The sequence below is a fragment of the Artemia sp. Qi Xiang Cuo genome, chromosome 2 (genome assembly GCF_049724085.1).
Source record: "Artemia sp. Qi Xiang Cuo chromosome 2, ASM4972408v1, whole genome shotgun sequence".
Taxonomy (NCBI): domain Eukaryota; kingdom Metazoa; phylum Arthropoda; class Branchiopoda; order Anostraca; family Artemiidae; genus Artemia; species Artemia sp. Qi Xiang Cuo.
This window is the reverse complement of record NC_142795.1, coordinates 43,403,631-43,424,297: the sequence shown is the minus strand read 5'-3', so window position 1 is coordinate 43,424,297 and position 20,667 is coordinate 43,403,631. Positions and strand designations below refer to the sequence as shown.

The 20,667-nt window shown below is 37.0% G+C and overlaps 1 protein-coding gene across 1 annotated transcript in view; it reads left to right on the top strand.

Moving 5' to 3' along the window:
- LOC148955256 (E3 ubiquitin-protein ligase SHPRH) overlaps positions 1-20,667 on the top strand; it is a 95,213-nt gene that overhangs the window by 19,337 nt on the left and 55,209 nt on the right. The window lies entirely within an intron of this gene.

Here is a 20,667-nt window from a genome sequence, read left to right as displayed (position 1 = left end):
TTGTGATTCGGTCAGTGTATTTGATTCTAGCAATGCGACGGAGGCATCTCATCTCAAAAGTTAGAAGTTTTCTTTCGTCTTCGGTTTTCAGAGTCCATGTTTCGCATCCATAAATAACTATGGGGATAACTAAACTGCTGAATAGGTGCATTTTGAGTTTGTTGCCTAGATGCTTGCTTTTCCAGAGGTTGGCTAGTCTTCGGAAGCTAGAGCAAGCAAGTGGAAGTAGACGTTCCACGTCAGAATTATGGGAATTATGTGAGGAGACTAGGCTACCAAGGTACAGGAAGTGGTCAACCGTTTCAACCTGTCTCCCGTCTATGGTGATAATGGGTGGGTTGTCTAGTTTATATCTCGTAGTTACCATGAGTTTGGTCTTACTGATATTGATCTCCATCCCAAACGGCTTTGTGGTATCGTAGAGTTTATCAGCTTGTGCCTGCAGTTCTTGTGTAGAGTGGGCTAGCTCAACAATATCATCAGCGTAGGCAATATTGTCTATCAGCTGCCCTCCTATTGTTGCACCATATTCCTACTGCATCAGTGATAGAGTAACATTTAGAAAGAGGTTGAAGAGATGTGGTGATAAGATGCAACCCTGAAGTGGTCCTGACGAAGTTGTGAACTCTTCTGACAGCCCATCAACGGTTATTGCTTGGCCTCGGAACTGGTCATAAGCCTCTTTATTACTTGGACTATCTCATATGGGATTCCGTAGTTAAGGAGGATTTGCCAGAGTCCTTCGCGCCATATCAGGTCAATTGCCTGACGGAAATCAACGAATGGTTGGTAGAGCTCTTGGTTGAATTTGACATATCGTTCCATGAGTTGTCGAACGACGAATATCTGATCGATTGTGGATCTTCCTGGGCGGAAGCCGGCCTGATATTCTCCAATGGCAAAGGCAGTTGTTGCTTGTAAGGGTCGGAGTAGGACTTTTGTCAGGACACGTGACTGATGGCTCGTGAGGCTGATCGGACAGTAGTTTCCACACTCTTTCTTTGACCCCTTTTTGTGAATAGGTACAATGACAGCCTTGCACCACTGACGAGGTACGTGGCCGGTTTCCCACACCGCAGACACAATGGCGTGGTACAGATCAGTTACAGCATCCGATCCGACGTTAATGAGTTCAGCGGTGACTCCGTCTGGGCCAGGGTCTTTTCCTTGTTTGAGCGACTTGATTGTTGACTCTGTTTCTGACTTGAGCGGGGGTAGCGGTCTGAGTTCTTGGTCGGGTATGGAGAAGCGGGTTAGTATTTCAGGATCCACAGCTACTGCTGGATTCAGTTTATCGTTAAAGAATTCTTTCCATCTTTCAAGTTTCATCTTTGAATCGCTAATCTCATTTCCGTCTTTATCCAGGATCACTGATATTTGTGACTCTTTTTCCGGCTTAATTCGCGTACCTTTCTGAAAAATGCTCCGCTGTTCCTCTTTTTGAACAGTACTTCGCAGTCTTCGCATTTCTTCCGCAGGTGGTTACGTAGTGCCTTTCTGATCTCTCGCTCTACTCTTCTCTTGAGGAGCTTGTAAGTATCCTGGCTGTGGCGGTTGGACTTATTACAAAAAAGTCGCTTATCATCGCATAGTGCAATGATCTCATCTGTGATCCATGGTTTTTCATTGGGAGTTTTTCGTCCGAGGACGTCGTTCGCTGTCTCGATGATTGCTGATGTGGCCTGCTCGTTCAGTGAGTCTATCTCATTAGCGGTGGTCAAGGGACAATGATTTGCCAGGATCTCTCGAAATTTTCAGATAGAGTGGAAGTGTAGGTCTACCTTTTTTCGGGATCCTGCAGCAGATCCATCCGGAATCTTAGGATTTTTGTTGCTTTTTGCAATTTTCTCATTCTTAGCTTGAACCTTGACATCAGGAGAGTGTGGTCAGAGTTGAAGTCTGCTCCAGGTAATGCTACTGTGTCTAGTACGGAAGACTCCCAGCGCTTCGATATCAGCATATAATCAATCATGTTCTCGGTTTTACCGTCTGGAGATCTCCAGGTCACTTAACGTCGATGGCGGTGTTTGAACACTGTATTCGTTACAAATAACCCGTTTTCTCGGCAGAAGTACAGCAATCATTTGCCTCTCGCATTGATTTTACTGTGACCAAATGGCCTCATTATATTGCCCCGACCGGTGTTATCCGTACTTACAATAGCGTTAAAGTCCTCCATGACAGTCAGTACGTCTTTTTAATGGATTTGGTCGATGATGCTTTGTAGTGTGAAATATAATTCATCACATTCTTCCTCACTTCTGGCGGAGTCTGGGGCATAAACTTGGACAACAGAGATATTCTTGGCAGCTCCCTACAGTCGTAAGACGGTTATTTTTTCTGAGACTGGGGTGAAAGAGATTAGAGATTTTTTGGCAGTTGGTGATACGAAGAATCCTACACCTTGTCGATGAACTCCGTCCTTGTGGCCGGACAACAAGAGGGAGGCTCCAGAGAGGTTTTCCTTACTTTTTCGGGGAAGGTGCGTCTCAGAGAGGCCGATAACATCCCAATTATACCTCTGTAGTTCTCTAAAGGCAAGATCTAGTTTTCTCGGTCTGGCGAGTGTTCGGATGTTTAGTGTGCCAAATTTTAGGATGGTTTTTGTCGGAACGGAACAACCGTGTGGATTTTCACCCCGGGTGGGGTTCACCCTAGACCTAGGGTCGTCGGCTGCCCCGGACGCGGTAGCATGTAAAATCACATTATCCTCATTCAAAATTGGTTGTTCGTCGGTTACCCCGGACGCGGTAGCATGTAAAATCGCATTATCATCATTTAAAATTGGTTGTTCGTCGGTTACCCTGGACGCGGTAGCATATGTTTCCATAATACTGAGCCCTTTTTTCATGATATTCAAGAGAGGTGGTTTCTTGGCTAAATGGGTGGTGGCGGCAAGCCACTCCTCTCCACCACCTTTCAGAGGCCATTGTCCGTAAATCTGGATCCTCCGCCCTTTCGCAGTTGTCCTCCTATAGAGGGTCCTCCCACGATGGTGTTCTGCTTCCCTATGCAATTTAACCCATTGCTGGGAGAAGGTTTGTAACTAACGGAACGTGTCCACACGCCGATGGGCCCTGCTGAGTGTACATCCGAGGGGTCTTCTTCCTCCTCCACCCGTATTTACAGCCCCCGGGCGAGGGTGCCCCAGTTTCAATTAAGGACCCCCAGGGACTGGGTCCTCCCTTGGTCCTCGCCTCCTACTCAATGGAGGTACCCTACATATCTGTAGGGCGTTCCCCTATTCGCCACCTGGGGACGCGCTGAGTAGCCTGGGGGAGGCCCCTACTGAGAAATCTCATTAGAAATGTCACCTCAAAAGAAAAGTCATTTGGTCAATTTGACAGCTCTTCGAATTTTCTCTGATGCAACCCGCTTTGATTGAAAATTTTGCCGACGCAATTCCATTGTCTTTTAAACCAAATTAATTAAAAAAAACTTTTTCCACAAAATAAGTTTTTCAAAGAAAGTAAAGAACTCCTTTAAACAAAAATGAACAAAAATAAAATCAAATAATCTACGAAGCGTGAAACTACCGCAAATCAGCATTGATAAATAAATGAAACCCAAAACGAACAGAAATTACTATAAATATCCGACTCAAACTCAAAACGAGCAGAAATTAATATAAGTTGTGCTCAAAACCCCCATGCTTTCCCAAGGCCAGAACATAATTTGCACTTTACTGAAAAAATATAAATGTTTTTACTTTTATAAATTTAATAAATAAAATAATATTAACATTCTGATTACGAAATATCAGTATATGTATATTAAACTGACAGTGCACATTCATTTGTACTTTTTTCAGTAAAGTGCAAATTATGTTCTGGCCTTGGGAAGGCATGGGGGTTTTGAGCACAATTTATGTTAATTTCTGCTCGTTTTGACTTTGACTCTGTTACTTTATGTAATTTCTGTTCGTTCTACACTTTTTTTTGCGCACTTGAGACACAGAAGGACCCCCAAGGGGCCCCGCCCAACTTTTTGCCCCCCCCCATTTTTTTTAATTCTTTCTTTTTGCGCACTTGAGACACAGAAGGGCCCCCAAAGGGCCCCCTCCCTCCACACAACTTTTTGCCCAACTTTTTGCCCCTTTTTGCCCAACTTTTTGGACTTGCAAACACCAACCCAGACATACAAACAAATAGATTCAGATATACAAACAAAGAAAGATAGGCACTTTAGACATACAAACCAAGAAAGACAAACACTTGGACTTGCAAACACCAACCCAGACATACAAAAAAATAGATACAGACATACAAACAGAGAAAGACAGGCACTTTTAGACATACAAACCAACAAAGACAAACACTTGGACTTGCAAACGCCAACCCAGACATACAAACAAATAGATTCAGGCATAGAAACAGAGAAAGAAAGGCACATTAGATATACAAACCAACAAAGACAAACCCTTGGACTTACAAACAGCAGCCCAGACATACAAACTAACAAAGACAAACACTTGGACTTGCAAACACCAACCCAGACATACAAACAAATAGATTCAGACATAGAAACAGAGAAAGACAGACACTTTAGACATACAAACCAACAAAGACAAACACTTTGACTTGCAAACACCAACCCAGACATAAAAACAAATTGATTTAGACATACAATGAGAGAAAGGCAGGCAGTTTAGACATACAAACCAACAAATACAAACACTTGGACTTGCAAACTCCAACCCAGAGATACAAACAAATTGATTCAGGCATAGAAATAGAAAAAGAAAAGCACATTAGATATAGAAACTAACAACGACAAACTCTTGGACTTGCAAAGACCAAACCAGACATACAAACAAATAGATTCAGACATACAAACAGAGAAAGACAGGCACTTTAGACATAAAAACCAACAAAGAAAAACACTTGGACTTGCAAACACCAACCCAGACATACAAACAAATAGTTTCAGACATACAAGCAGAAAAAGACAGGCCCTTTAGACATCAAACCAACAAAGACATACACTTGGTCTTTCAGACACCAACCCAGACACACAAACAAATAGATTCAGACATACAAACAGAGAAAGACAGGCACTTTAGACATACAAACCAACAAAGACAAACTCTTGGACTTGCAAACACCAACCCAGACATACAAACAATTAGATTCAGACATACAAACAGAGAAAGACAGTCACTTTAGAAATACAAACCAACACAGACAAACACTTGGACTTGCAAACACCAAACCAGACATACAAACAAATAGATTCAGACATACAAACAGATAAAGACAGGCACTTCAAACAAACAAACCAACAAAGACAAATACTTGGACTTGCAAACACCAACCCAGACATACAAACAAATAGATTCTGACATACAAAGAGAGAAAGACAGGCACTTTAGACATACAAACCAACAAAGACAAACACATGGACTTGCAAACACCAACCCAGACATACAAACGAATAGATTCAGACATACAAGCAGAGAAAGACAGGCACTTTAGACATACAAACCAACAAACGCAAACACTTGGACTTGCATGCACCAACCCAGATATACAAACAAATAGTTTCAGACATACAAACAGAGAAAGATAGGCACTTTAGACATACAAACCAACAAAGACAAACACTTGGACTTGCAAACACCAAGCAAGACATACAAACAGATTCAGACATACAAACAGAGAAAGACAGGCACTTTAGACATAAAAACCAACAAAGACGAACATTTGGACTTGCAAACACCAACGCAGACAAAGAAACAAATAGATTCAGACATACAAACAGAGAAAGACAGGCACTCTAGACTTACAAACCAACAAAAAAAACACGTGGACGTCCAAACACCAACCCAGACATACAAACAAATAGATTCATAACTACAAACAGAGAAAGACATACACTTTATACACAAAAACGAACAAAGACAAACACTTGGACATGCAAACACCAACGCAGAAATACAAAAAAACAGATGAACACATAAAATCAGAAAAAGACAGGCACTTTAGACATACAAAACAACAAAGGCAAACACTTGGACGTGCAAACACCAACCCAGACATACAAACAAATAGATTCAGACATACAAACAGAGAAAGACAGGCACTTTAGACATACAAACCAACAAAGACAAACACTTGGACTTGCAAACACCAACCCAGACATACAAACAAATAGATTCAGACATACAAACAGAGAAAAACAGGTACTTTAGACATACAAACCAACAGAGGCAAACACTTGGACTTGCATACACCAACCCAGACATACAAACAAATAGATTCAGATATACAAAAAGAGAAAGACAGGCACTTTAGACATACAAACCAACAAAGACAAACACTTGGACTAGCAAACACCAACCCAGACATACAAACAAATAGATTCAGACACACAGACAGAGAGACAGGAACTTTAGACATACAAACGAACAAAGACAAACACTTGGACTTGCAAACACCAACCCAGACATACAAACAAATAGATTCAGACATAAAAACAGAGAAAGACAGGCACTTTAGACATACAAAACAACAAAGGCAAACACTTGGACGTGCAAACACCAACCCAGACATACAAACAAATAGATTCAGATATACAAACAGAGAAAGACAGGCACTTTAGACATACAAACACTTGGACTTGCAAACACCAACCCAGACATACAAACAAATAGATTCAGACATACAAACAGAGAGACAGGCACTTTAGACATACAAACCAACAAAGACAAACACTTGGACTTGCAAACACCAACCCAGGCATTTTTTTTAATTTATTTTATTAAGGTAGCTAAAGCATCTTTAGAATAGATACATGTAAGTAATATTTAAGATAATTCTTCACATATATTATATTTTATTATTTTTGTTGCAAGTAGAAACGTTTTTAATTTCCTTTTATTCTGATATCTGAAGAATCTTTAGAATAGATACAGTTAAGTAATATTTAAGATAAGTCTTGAAATTTATTTCAATCTATAATATTTAAGATAATTCTTCACATATATTTTAATCTATTTATTTTTCCTACAAGTAGAGTTGTTTTTAATTTCCTTTTTATTCTAATATCTAAAGCATCTTTAGAATAGATACAGTTAAGTAATATTTAAGATAATTCTTCATATATATTTTAATGTATTTATTTTTGTAACAAGTAGTCGTTTTTTTTAGTTTATTTTTCTAAGGTATCTAAAGCATCTTTAGAATAGATACATGTAAGTATTATTTAAGATAATTCTTCGCATACATTATATTTATTTATTTTTGTTGCAAATAGATTGGTTTTAATTTCCTTTTATTCTAGTATCTGAAGCATCATTTAAATATATACAGTTAAGTAATATTTAAAATAATTCTTCAAGTATATTTTAATGTATTTATTTTAGTTACAAGTAATCGTTTTTTTTATTTATTTTATCATGGTATCTGAAGCTTCTTTAGAATAGATTAAGTGACCTTAAATAAACCTCTCTTTTCTTGCTTGTCCCTTACACTATAGCCGTGTATCTGTCTGACTGTGCTTCCATCTATTGCTATACGTGTGAAGATATCATCAGTAGTCTCTCGATTCTGTTTTCATATTTTCTTACATCTCTGACTTTAATAAACACGGAACATACCAAACACGGAAATACCAAAACCATAGGTTAGGTTTGGTTAGCTTACGTGCGCGCAGGTAAGCTAACCTAACCTAAGGTTTTGGTATTTCTGTGCAAAAATGGAGAATTTTGTATTTGATGTTTCAATTGTGTACTGTGATCTATATCTATTTTCCCCTCCTCAACACCTAGCTCTTTACGCTAAAGTTCGAATTCTGTCCCAATTCTTTAAGAACGATTCCAGAAACACTAGGGTTGTTATAAAACCGACCCAGTGGTCCTAGAATATCATAAGAGGGATCATTCGAAACATTGTATTTTTTGCCAGAAGAAGAATTATGCCTGATTAGAGCTTTTTTATTAATCATCTTAACAGTCCTTTATATTATGACTTTAAAAGGCAAAAAATTCCAACATGATTGAAAGCGAACGTTTCTATTTATTTATAAATATTTATTTATACGGCTGTATCAATAATACTCTATGGTTGCTCATTGACACTATGCGGCTGTCTCAGTGATGCTTAATGGCGGGTTATCGACACTATCTAGTTAAATGTAGGTATGAAATCAGTAATTTTTACACAGTGGCATGATAAAACACCTTATATCATACTTAGAAAAAAAAGTGAAAATGAATTATTCAAAGAAAAGTGTTTACACGCGATAAAATCATCGTTGTCTTGAATACCGACAAAGATCGATGTTTAAACTATGAGACAAGCATTAATGGAGATCTTATTGGAAATGTACGTTTACGTTGTCATGACAGCGAAAAGCTAAATTTCCTTGGACTAGCGAAACCGTTCAACATTGCTCAAGGTGGATATGCGAGGGTGAGAGCACCAAAGATTATAGTGCTAAAAGAGAATGCCAACATAAAAATAATAATTGATGAAGATGGTCATCTTCTTGCTAATGGTTTTGGTAACAAGCTACCTGTTGATAGATCCTATTGCCATCGTTCTGGTTTTACTATTCAAATGGAAGCAAAGGAGAAAAGAAAAGCCAACTCTTGCAGTAATGTAATAAATCATATCTTGTCTACGTGCCAGAACTGTTACCTTTGTAAGCACAATGTGAGAATAGACAGTGAAGTCGCCAGCAAAATAAAAAGGACATTAGTAGACAATATCACTAATGAATATAAAGATGATTTGATAGAAAAATAATGAGCAAGTGAACATTATTACCACTATTGATCATATATCCCAATGAATCTAATAACACCAAAGATGAAATGTATTTTGAACCCATAGGTGACATCCCACTAAACATTGTATATGACTCAAATTGCAATAATGATTATTCTACCAGTTACGGAGTAAGAGAAGAGAGTGGCTACAGTATCAAGAGAGAACATGATGAATTATTTTATGGAGCAGATTCAAAACGTCCAAAGTTGTTCTATGATATTAATAATGCATAATAATGTTGTAACATATTTATATGTTAATATTCTACATGCTGTTATTTCAATAAAATATTTTATGCATTACTTTGTTATATTACCATTATTTTAGGGTACGTTAGCAAGTCATACGTTTAGAGTGTTTATTTAAAAGTCAGAGATGTAAGAAAATATAAAAACAGAATCGAGAGACTATTGATGATATCTTCACACGTATAGCTATAGATGGAAGCACAGTCAGATAGATACACGGCTATATTGTGAGAGACAAGCACTAAAAGACAGGTTTATTTAAGGTCACTTAATGTATTATAAAGATGCTTCAGATACCATAATAAAATAAATAAAAAAACGACTACTTGTAGCTAATTTAAACCAATCTATTTGCAAAAATATTAAATAAATATAATGTATGCGAAGAATCATCTTAGATAATACTTACATGTATCTATTCTAAAGATGCTTTACATACCTTAATAAAATAAATTAAAAAAGACGACTAATTGTTACAAAAATAAATACATTAAAATATATATAAAGAATTATCTTAAATAATACTTAACTATATCTATTCTAAACATGCTTTAGGTATCAGAATAAAAAGGAAATTAAAAACAACTCTACTTGTAGGAAAAATAAATAGATTAAAATATATGTGAAGAATTATCTTAAATATTATAGATTAAAATAAATTTGAAGACATCTTAAATGTTACTTAACTGTATCTATTCTAAAGATGCTTCAGATACCAGAGTAAAAGGAAATTAAAAACATTTCTACTTGCAACAAAAATAATAAAATATAATATATGTGAAGAATTATCTTAAATATTACTTGTATCTATTCTAAAGATGCTTTAGATACCTTAATAAAATAAATTTAAAAAATGTTTGGGTTGGTGTTTGCAAGTTCAAGTGTTTGTCTTTGTTAGTTTGTGTGTCTAAGTGTCTGTCTTTCTCTGTTTGTATGTCTGAATCTATTTGTTTGTATGTCTGGGTTGGTGTTTGCAAGTCCAAGTGTTTGTCTTTGTTGGTTTGTATGTCTAAACTAATTGTATTTCTCTGTTTGTATGTCTGAATCTGTTTTGTAGTATATGTTTGCTGGTGTTTGCAAGTCCAAGCGTTTGTCTTTGTTGGTTTGTATGTCTAAGGTGCCTGTCTTTCTCTGTGTGTATGTCTGAATCTATTTGTTTGTATGTCTGGTTGGTGTTTGCAAGTCCAAGTGTTTGTCTTTGTTGGTTTGTATGTATAAAGTGCATTTCTTTCTATGTGTATATGTCTGAGTCTATTTGTTTTTATGTATTTTTTGGTGCTTAAAAGTCCAAGAGTTTTTAGTTGTTTGTTTGTGTTTCTTAAGTGCCTTTCTTTCTTTGTTTTTATGTCTGAATCTATTTTTTTGTATGTTTGGGTTGGTGTTTCCAAGTCCAAGTGTTTGTCTTTGTTGGTTTGTATGTCTAAAGTGCATGTCTTTCTCTGTTTGTATGTCTGAATCTATTTGTTTGTTTTTCTGTGTTGGTGTTTGCAAGTTCAAGTGTTTGTCTTTGCTGGTTTGTTTGTCTAAAGTGCCTGTCTTTCTCTGTTTTTATGTCTGAATCTATTTGTTTGTATGTCTGGCTTGGTGTTTGCAAGTCCAAATGTTTGTCTTTGTTGGTTTGTTTGTCTAAAGTGCTTGTCTTTCTCTGTTTGTATGTCTGAATCTATTTTATTGTATGTCTGGGTTGGTGTTTGCAAGTCCAAGTATTTGTCTTTGTTAGTTTGTTTGTCTAAAGTGCCTGTCTTTCTCTGTTTGTATGTCTGAATCTATTTTTTTGTATGTCTGGGTTGGTGCTTGCAAGTCCAAGTGAATGTATTTGTTGGTTTGTATGTCTTAAGTGCCTGTATTTCTCTGTTTGTATGTTTTAATCTGTATGTTTGTCTGTATTAGTTGTAGTTTGCAGGTTCAAGTATTTGTCTTTGTTGGTTTTTATATCTAATGTACCTGTCTTTCTCAGTTTGTTTGTCTGAATCTATTTCTTTGTATGTCTGGGTTGGTCTTTACAAGTCCATTGTTGTATTGTATGTCTAAAGTGACTGTCTTTCTCTGTTTTTATGTCTGAATCTATTTGTTTGCATGTCTTGGTTGGTGTTTTCAAGTCCAAGTTTTTGTCTTTGTTGGTTTGTATGTCTAAAGTGACTGTCTTTCTCTGTTTATATGTCTGAATCTTTTTTTTTGTATGTCTTGGTTGTTGTTTTCAAGTACAAGTGTTTGTATTTGTTGGTTTGTATGTCTAAAGTGCCTGTCTTTCTCTGTTTGTATGTTTGAATCTATTTGTTTGTATGTCTGGGTTGGTGTTTGCAAGTCCAAGTATTTGTCTTTGTTGGTTCGTATGTCTAAAGTGCCTGTCTTTCTCTGTTTGTATGTCTGAATCTATTTGTTTGTATGTCTGGGTTGGTGTTTACAAGTCCATTGTTGGATCGTATGTCTCAACTGTCTATCTTTCTCTGTTTGTATGTCTGAATCTATTTGTTTGTATGTCTGGGTTGGTGTTTGCAAGTCCAAGTGTTTGTCTTTGTTGGTTTGTATTTCTAAAGTGGCTGTCTTTCTCTGTTTGTATGTCTGAATCTATTTGTTTGTGTGTCTGGGTTGGTTTTTGCAAGTCCAAGTGTTTGTCTTTGTTAGTTTGTATGTCTAAAATGCCTGTCTTTCTCTGTTTGTATGTCTGAATCTGTTTGTTTGTATGTCTGGGTTGGTGTTTGCAAGTCCAAGTGTTTGTCATTGTTGGTTTGTATATCTAAAGTGCCTGTCTTTCTCTATGTTTGTATGTCTGAATCTTTTTGTTTGTATGTCTGGGTTGGTGTTTGCAAGTCGAAGTGTTTGTCTTTGTTGGTTTGTATGTCTAAAGTGCCTGTTTTTCTCTGTTTGTTTGTCTGAACCTATTTTCTTGTATGTCTGGGTTGGTGCTTGCAAGTACAAATGTTTGTCTTTGTTGGTTTGTGTGTCGAAAGTGTCTGTCTTTCTCTGTTTGTATGTGTGAATCTATTTGTTTGTATGTCTGTGTTGGTGTTTTAAGGTCCAAGTGTTTGTCTTTGTTGGTTTTTATTTCTAAGTGCCTGTCTTTCTCTGTTTGTATGTCTGAATCTATTTGTTTGTCTGGGTTGGTTTTTGCAAGTCCAAGTGTTTGTCTTTGTTAGTTTGTATGTCTAAAATGCCTGTCTTTCTCTGTTTGTATGTCTGAATCTGTTTGTTTGTATGTCTGGGTTGGTGTTTGCAAGTCCAAGTGTTTGTCATTGTTGGTTTGTATGTCTATAGTGTCTGTCTTTCTCTATGTTTGTGTATATAAACATTTGTGTTCTATGGTCTTGGTTGGTTTTTGCACGTCAAAGTGTTTGTCATTGCTGGATTTAATGTCTAAGGTACATGTCTTTCTATGTTTGTATTTCTGAATCTTTGTTTCTTTATATATTGGCTGGTCCTTTAAAGTCCAAGTGCTTGTCTTTGTTGTTTGTATGTCTAAAGTGTCTGTCTTTCTCTGTTTGTATGTCTGAATCTATTTGTTTGTATGTCTGGGCTGGTGTTTGCAAGTCCAAGTGTTTGTCTTTGTTGGTTTGTATGTCTAAAATGCCTGCCTTTCTCTGTTTGTATGTCTGAATCTATTTGTTTGTATGTCTGGGCTGGTTTTTGCAAGTCCAAGTGTTTGTCTTTGTTGGTTTGTATGTCTAAAGTGACTATCTTTCTCTATCTGTATGTCTGAATCTATTTTTGTGTATGTCTGGGTTGGTGTTTGCAAGTCCAAAAAGTTGGGCAAAAAGGGGGAAAAAGTTGGGCAAAAAGGGGCAAAACGTTGTGTGGAGGGAGGGGGGCCTTTGGGGACCCTTCTGTGTCTCAAGTGCGCAAAAAGAAAGAGTATTAAAAAATGGGGGGGGGGGGGCAAAAGTTGGGCGGGGGCCCCGTGGGGGCCCTTATGTGTCTCAAGCTCGCAAAAAAAGTGAAAACAAATTGGGGGGGGGGCCTAAAAAAGTTGGGGGGGAGGGGTGGGGACAACACTGTTCAAATGGAACTTGTGTATTATGACGACCACAGAGTTTCTCCCCAAATCATCCTCAAATATGTCTCAAACTGTTTCACCCAAAAAAATCCCTAAAATGTTGATTAATTTGTTTTCGCCCAAATAATCCCCTAAAAGTATTATCTGCGTGTTCCTTTGTTTCGGCATCCTTTTGCGCTGTCACATTTGAAATTCCCTGGAAACCATTTCCCGCGTAAAATATATTCAATATGTCTTGATCTCGTATGAATTTCTGAAAAAATCCAAAGTGTTCCTAGTTACACCATTAAGGTTTCGAAAGAATATTAATTTATCTCCCAGACCTAAAGACCAGAGAGCCATATTTAAAAATAGGATATTAATTTATCTCTCAGACCTAAAGACAAGAGAAGCCATATTTAAAAATAGAATATTAATTTATCTCTCAGACCTAAAGACCAGAGAAATCATATTCAAAAATAGAATATTGATTTATGTGTCAGATCTAAAGACCAGAGAAGCCATATTGTTTAATAGAATATTAATTTATCTCTCAGACCTAAAGACCAGAGAAGCCATATTTAAAAGTAGAATATTAATTTATCTCCCAGACCTAAAGACCAGAGAGCCATATTTAAAAATAGGATATTAATTTATCTCTCAGACCTAAAGACCAGAGAAGCCATATTTAAAAATAGAATATTAATTTATCTCTCAGACCTAAAGACCAGAGAAATCATATTCAAAAATAGAATATTGATTTATGTGTCAGATCTAAAGACCAGAGAAGCCATATTGTTTAATAGAATATTAATTTATCTCTCAGACCTAAAGACCAGAGAAGCCATATTTAAAAGTAGAATATTAATTTATCTCCCAGACCTAAAGACCAGAGAAGCCATATTGTTTCTTAATCTCCTAATGATACATTAGAATTCCCCGTCAGATTTCCATATATCTACATCCAAGTTGTTGTTTAACTAATGTCTACATCCAGCAAGGGCGAATTATGATGTAAGGTAAACCTTACGTAACTCCCTGATTGACCTAGAAAGAGACACGTGATCCTGTCCCGTTAGAATTCCCCGTCGATTATGCAAATCAATTTCCAAGAAATCTAGTCTGATCTTGTCCCCTTCGATTATGCAATCAATTTCCCAGAAATCTAGTCCCCTTTTTGGATCAATAACATTGTACCGTTAGTATTCAGTGCGCAAGCGTAAATCTCGTCTAGGAGTCAATAGGCTTAGAAACATCCCTGATTGACCTTGAAAGAGGTGCTTTAAAGTACCAAATAGTACCTTTCTTACCCGGCAATGTTGTAAACTTCTATCAGTATTCTATGCCCATATATGGAGTCTCCCCTGTATGTAAATACTCATTTCTACTTCGATTTCCAATCGAATGAGCCCTTTTTGAGTTTCTACGACAACACTTTCTATAAACACCTTATATGTCCCCCAGGGCATAAATTACAACCCTTACCCTAAGGGCTGTGAGGGTGGTTGTCATGCTTTAAGTCATATTTTCCAGAACTTTCAACTGCGTTAAACAAAATGGCTATCTCAAAATTTTGATTGGACGTGTTTGGGAAAATGGTGGGCGTGAGAGGGGCGTTAGTCGCTCTCTCATCACTGTGAACTATTAAAAAGGCACTAGTCCTTTCAGTTTCCAATCAAATGAGCCCTTTTAAAGTTTCTACGACAACGCTTTCAATAATAACCTTATATGCTCTCAGGGCATAACTTACAACCCTTGCCCTGAGGGCCGGTGGGGGGGGGGTTGTCACCCTCAAAGACCTAATTTCCAGAACTTTCTACTACGTTGAACATAATGGCTATATAAAAATTTTCATTGGATGTGTTTAGGGGAATGGTGCGCTTGAGAGAGTGGTTAGTTACCCTCCAATCATTTTCAACTATTAAAACGGGCACTAGCCCTCTCAATCCCCAATTGAATGGGCCCCTTTGGAAGTTTTTACGACAACTCTAACTATAAAAACCTTATATGCCCCCAGGGCATAACTTACAGCCTTTGCCCTGGGGGGCTCTGGGGGGTTTGTCATCCTTAAATAAATAATTTCCAGAACTTTTTATTACGTTGAACAAAATGGCTATCTCTAAACCTTGATTGAATGTGTTTGGGGAAATGGTGGGCGTGGAAGGGGGTTAAATATTCTCCACTCACTTTCGACTATTAAAAAGGGCAATTTCAATTTCCAAACAAATGAGCCCTTTTTGAAATTTTTACATCTTTCTATATAAACCTTATACGCCCCCAGGGTATAATTTACAACCCTTGCTCTGAGGGCTCTGATGTGGTTATCATCCTAAAAAACCTAATTTCCAGAACTTTTGACTACGTTGAACAAAATGCATATCTCAAAATTTTGATGGGATGTGTTTGGGGAAATGGTGGGCGTCAGGGGGGGGGATAGTTGCCCTTCAATCACTTTCGCGACAATTAAAAGGGCACTACTTTCAATTTCCAATTGAAGGATCCATTTTTGTTGTTTTTACAATATCGCTTTCTATAACAAACCTTACATGCCGTCAGGGCATAACTTACAACCCTTGTTCTGAGGGTTGTGGGGAGGAGGGGTTGTCATCCTTAAAGACTTAATTTCCAAAACCTTCAACTACGTCGAATAAAATTGCTATCTAAAAATTTTGATTGGATGTGTTTGGGGAAAAGATGGGTGTGAGAGGGGGGTTAGTTGCCCTCAAATCACTTTCGACTATTAAAAAGGGCACTAGCCCTTTTAATTGCCAATCGAAAGAGCTCTTTTTCAAGTTTCTACGACAAATATTTCAATAAAAACTTAAATGCCCCCAGGCCATAACTTATAACCATTACCCTGACGACTGTGGGGGGAGTGTTCTGCTCAAAGGTATAATTTCCTAAGCTTCAAACTGCGTGGAAAAATGGCTATCTCAAATTTTTGATTGGATACGTTTGGGGAAATGGTGGGTGTGGCAGAGGTGATAGTTACCTTTCAATTACTTTTGACTATTAAAAAGGGCAGTAGACATTTCATTTTATCATTGAATTAGTCATATTTGAAGTTTCTACGACAACGCGTTTTATGAAAACAATATATGCCCCCAGGGCATAACTTACGACTCTTGCCATGAGGGCTGTGGTGGGGGGGGGGGGGGGTCGTCATCCATAAAAACCTAATTTGCAGAACTTAAAACTACGTTGAATAAAATGGCGATTTCAAAATTGTGATTTGATGGTTTTGGGGAAAAGATGGGCGTGAGAGGCGGTTAGTTGCCCTCCAATCATTTTCTACTGTTAAAAAGGGCACTAGTCCTTTGAATTTCCAATGGAATGAGCCTTTTTTGAAGTTTCTACGACAACGCCTTCTATAAATACCTTATATGCCCCCAGGGCATAACTTACAACCCTTGCCCTGAGGGCTGTGGAGGGGGGGGGGGGGGGTTTCATCTTCAAAGACCTAATTTTAATAACTTAAAACTACGTTGAATAAAATGCCGATTTCAAAGTTTTGATTGGATGTTTTTGGGGAAAAGGTGGGCGTGAGAGGGGGGTAAGTTGCCCTCCGATCACTTTCGACTATTAAAAAAGGCACTAGTCCTTTGAATTTCCAATCGAATGAGCCTTTTTTGAAGTTTCTACGACAACGCATTCTGTAAAAAAACCTTATATGCCCCAGGCCATAACTTACAACCCTTGCCGTGAGGGCTGGTGGGAGAGGTTCTCCTCAAAAACATAATTTCTGTCAGGAAATCAACTACGCTGAACAAAATGGCTATCTCAAAATTTTGATTGGATGTGTTTGAGGAAATGGTGGGCTTGGAAGGGGTGTTAGTTGCCTTCTAATCACTTTCGACTATTAAAAAGGGCACAAGCCACTCCAATTTCCAACTGAATGAGCCCTTTTCGAAGTTTCTACGACAACTTCTTCGATACAAAGTACCGTGCTCTAAAGGAAAAAAAAAATAATACATTATGCCAACATCGTTCTTATATGCCCTAAGGGTATAAATTAAAACCCTTGCCCTGAGGGTTGTGGGGGGGGGGGGTGTCCTTCTCAAAAACATATTTTCTATCTGGAAATTAACTACGCTGAACAAAATGGCTATCTCAAAATTTTGATTGGATGTGTTTGGAGGAATGATGGGCAGGGGGGGGGCTAGTTGCCCTCCAATCAGTTTCGACTAATAAAAAGGGCACTAGCCACTCCAATTTCCAATCGAATGAGCCCTTTTTGAAGTTTCTATGACAACGCCTTCGATATGAAGTGCCCTGGTATGGAAAAAAAACAAACAAAAAAATAAATAATACGTTGTGCCAACATCGTTCTTTACTTAGGCAGCGCGATTGCGCTGCCTGTGATTTCCTAATCAAATCACAAATTCTCAATAAGTTTCAATGATAATTAGTCCCCTGGGAGAATTCCTTAATGGCCCCTTTGCCTTTGAGACAGTCAGCCGACGTCGAGGCTTACCAAATGATGTTTAAGGTATCATATCCTTTGAATCGATTGGTATTGATGTACTAGATTTAGTTGGATCCGATCATAGAGCTTTTAAGCTTGAGCTGAAGACTGGGAAGCTTCAGGATGTTGTTCCTCGAGTTAGAAATTTATCTAATGGGGAGCTTAGATTAGAGGGCTTAGGAAAAAGAATTAGATATGATTTAAATGATAATGATATTGAAAAATTTAAAAGGGAGCTTATAAAGTTGCATATAACAAATAAGTTGAAAGCTTTAGAAGAAGATGGAAAAGATATACATGGTATAATTATGGAGTTAAATGAAATAATTTGCAGTTGTGCAGCATCGTGTAATCTGAATAAAAATGAAAATAAAAACGAGCGATATTTTGATTTGGAGTGTAAGTTAATGAAAGAAAAGGTCAGATATTTATTGAATCTTTTAAAAGAATGTGATAAACCTGAAGAGCAAAGTTTAAGATTAGCCGAATATAAAGATAAAAGAAGAGATTACAAAAGGTTAATTAAAAGGAAAAAACAGAGTTTGAGAATAAGAAGAAACTGGATATTGCAAATTATTTTAGAAATAAAGATTTTAAGAAATTTTGGGGTTATATAAGGAATGATATTGGAAATGAAAAAGGAAAGACACAGGTGGCTCCAGACGCCAACTCATGGCCTGCTTACCTAGAAAGCATGGAAGGTGATTGCACAGAATTACAAGAGGTAACACATACCACAGAGATGGTTGTTTATCCCATGAAGGAACATGATTATGATTTAGTAGGGGAAGTGAGTAATGATGAGTTCAAGTTTGTATTTAATAATTTAAAAGGAGGTTCGGCTGCGGTTGTTGATGGTGTACCAATAACGTTATTTAAGAATTTTCTTTAAATTTTTATGTCGATAATTTTTTTTTTCTTTGTAATAATGTGTTAACTTCAGGACAATGGCCAAATGATTGGAAGAGATAATTGCTTATTCCGCTTTTTAAGAGAGGAAACCCTAAGTTGCACATAAATTATCGTTTAATAGCGTTAGTCCCTGCTTTAAGTAAGATAATGGAGAAAATACTTGATACAAGGCTTTCTAAATGGTTATATAAAAATAATATAATACATGAACAACAAGGAGGTTTCAGAACAGGGTACGTGACGGTAGATACAATATTTATTTTAAAGGCATTGATTGATAAATACGGAAAGGGAAAAACTTGTCTTTATGTGGGATTTCTGGACCTCCACAAGGCGTTCAACAGTGTCGACTGAGTGCTACTAAAGGATGCCCTGGTTAGAATTGGCCTCCCTCAGTTGTTTGTGAGGTTCATAGTGAGTCTGTATATTTGTGTGAGTGGACTCATGCTAGTTGGTAGCAGATTGTCTAGGTTTTTTAATATTAAGCTGGGTGTAAAACAAGGCAGCACTCTTTCTCCTAAATTGTTTAATATTTTTATAAATGATGTTGTTGATTATCTAGAGAATAGATGGGCTCCGAATGTTAGTCTAGGGACCCATAAACTATCACTACTATTATTTGCAGATGATATTGCTTTGGTGGCTAGCACACCGCAAGATCTGCAGACGCTTTTGAGTCTTATAGATGATTATTTGAAGATGAAAAAACTAAGGCTGAATGTTGAAAAGAGTGAAGTTGTTATTTTTAAAAAAAGGAAAACAAGTGGCGAAGATAATTATAAATTTAAATTTAATAATGAAGAACTTAAAGTAAGTAAAAGAATAAAATATTTAGGATTTGTTTTATCGGAAAATGGAAGTTTAAAGAGTCATGTTGATGAATTAATTAATAGAGGTAAAGTGGCCATGTCTGCAATTTTTAGAAATCCGACGATAATGGGAATTAAAAGCCTAAAAATGCACAAAAGAATATTTAATACAAAAATTTTACCAGTATTAGAATATGGAGCGGAGATTTGGGGCGGAGAAGCGGCACAGAAGTTGGAGTCCCTCCAGCTCCAGTATTATAAAAGACTATTTGGATTACATCAGACAACTCATTCACAGGTTCTGAAAGGTGATATGGGCCTGTTTTCGTTAAAACTACGTAGGTCTATTTTGATGCTTAGATTTTGGTTGAAGATCATTAGGTGCAATGAAGACAGACTAGTAAGTGCTGCTTATTATCAGATGTTGAGCTATGATTCGAAAAAGTCGTGGCCATCCCAAATTAGGTCATTACTAGAAAGTGTGGGAATGGCTTACTTATGGAATGACGGTCTTGGTTCCCCTGATCTACCAACAAATTTAGTAAGCCAGGTACGATTTATCTTAGAGGGTCAAGAAATTCAGTATTGGCAAGGGCTGGTTTTAAATTCTGCTACATTGAATCATTATAATCAGGTTAAACCTTGTTTTGGAGAGGAAATTTATTTTAAATTCAATTTACCGGCTATGATTTTATGTCGGTGGATTCAGCTTAGGGCGAATTGCCTTCCAATCCAGAGTAGACAAATGGTGTTCGACAGGGGGATAGTACATCCTGATGGTCGGTATGTGTGTCCTCTTTGTAGGGATGAGGACGAAGATTTGGACGATTTTCTCCGAAAGTGCCCGGTGCTCTCTGATTTAAGGGAAAATTACTTACATTGGATTGTTTTGCTGCTTCCAAATATCTTACAAAGTAGTAATCCAACCACAATATTTCGTATTGGTGCGTAAATAGAGAAGGGATTAAAAGGAAGGAAATGTTTTTACAATTAATTATTATTAATTATATGGAATTAAAGTTATTTTTTTTTGGTATTTTACCAGAAGGTATTTTTCGCTATGTATTCATGTTAATGTGTGTTTGTAATTTGCTCTGTTGTAATTTTTCTATTTTCATATTTTTTGTGTGTATATGGCTCTTGGGCTTTTTGAAATACACGATCTATCTATCTATCTATCTATCCTTTTAAGGCTTTTAACAGACTTGACCATCAAGTAGCAGTAGAAGAAGCTAATGTTATGAGTTCATGTCCTTTTGTTTCATTTATCATTACTATTTTCTTTTTTGATAGATATTATGCTCATTTCCCTGATTGTTAGCGGTCTGAATTTTTTATGTTTTTTTTTTAGTCCCCTGTAAGGGACTTAATATGTTTCAATTTTATTTCTTATTATCTTAACCGTATATTTATAACAATTTGCGAATGTTCTAAATGGATAACGACTAAACTTCCTTAGTACTTACACTAAACCCTTGGAGTTTAAAAGCTG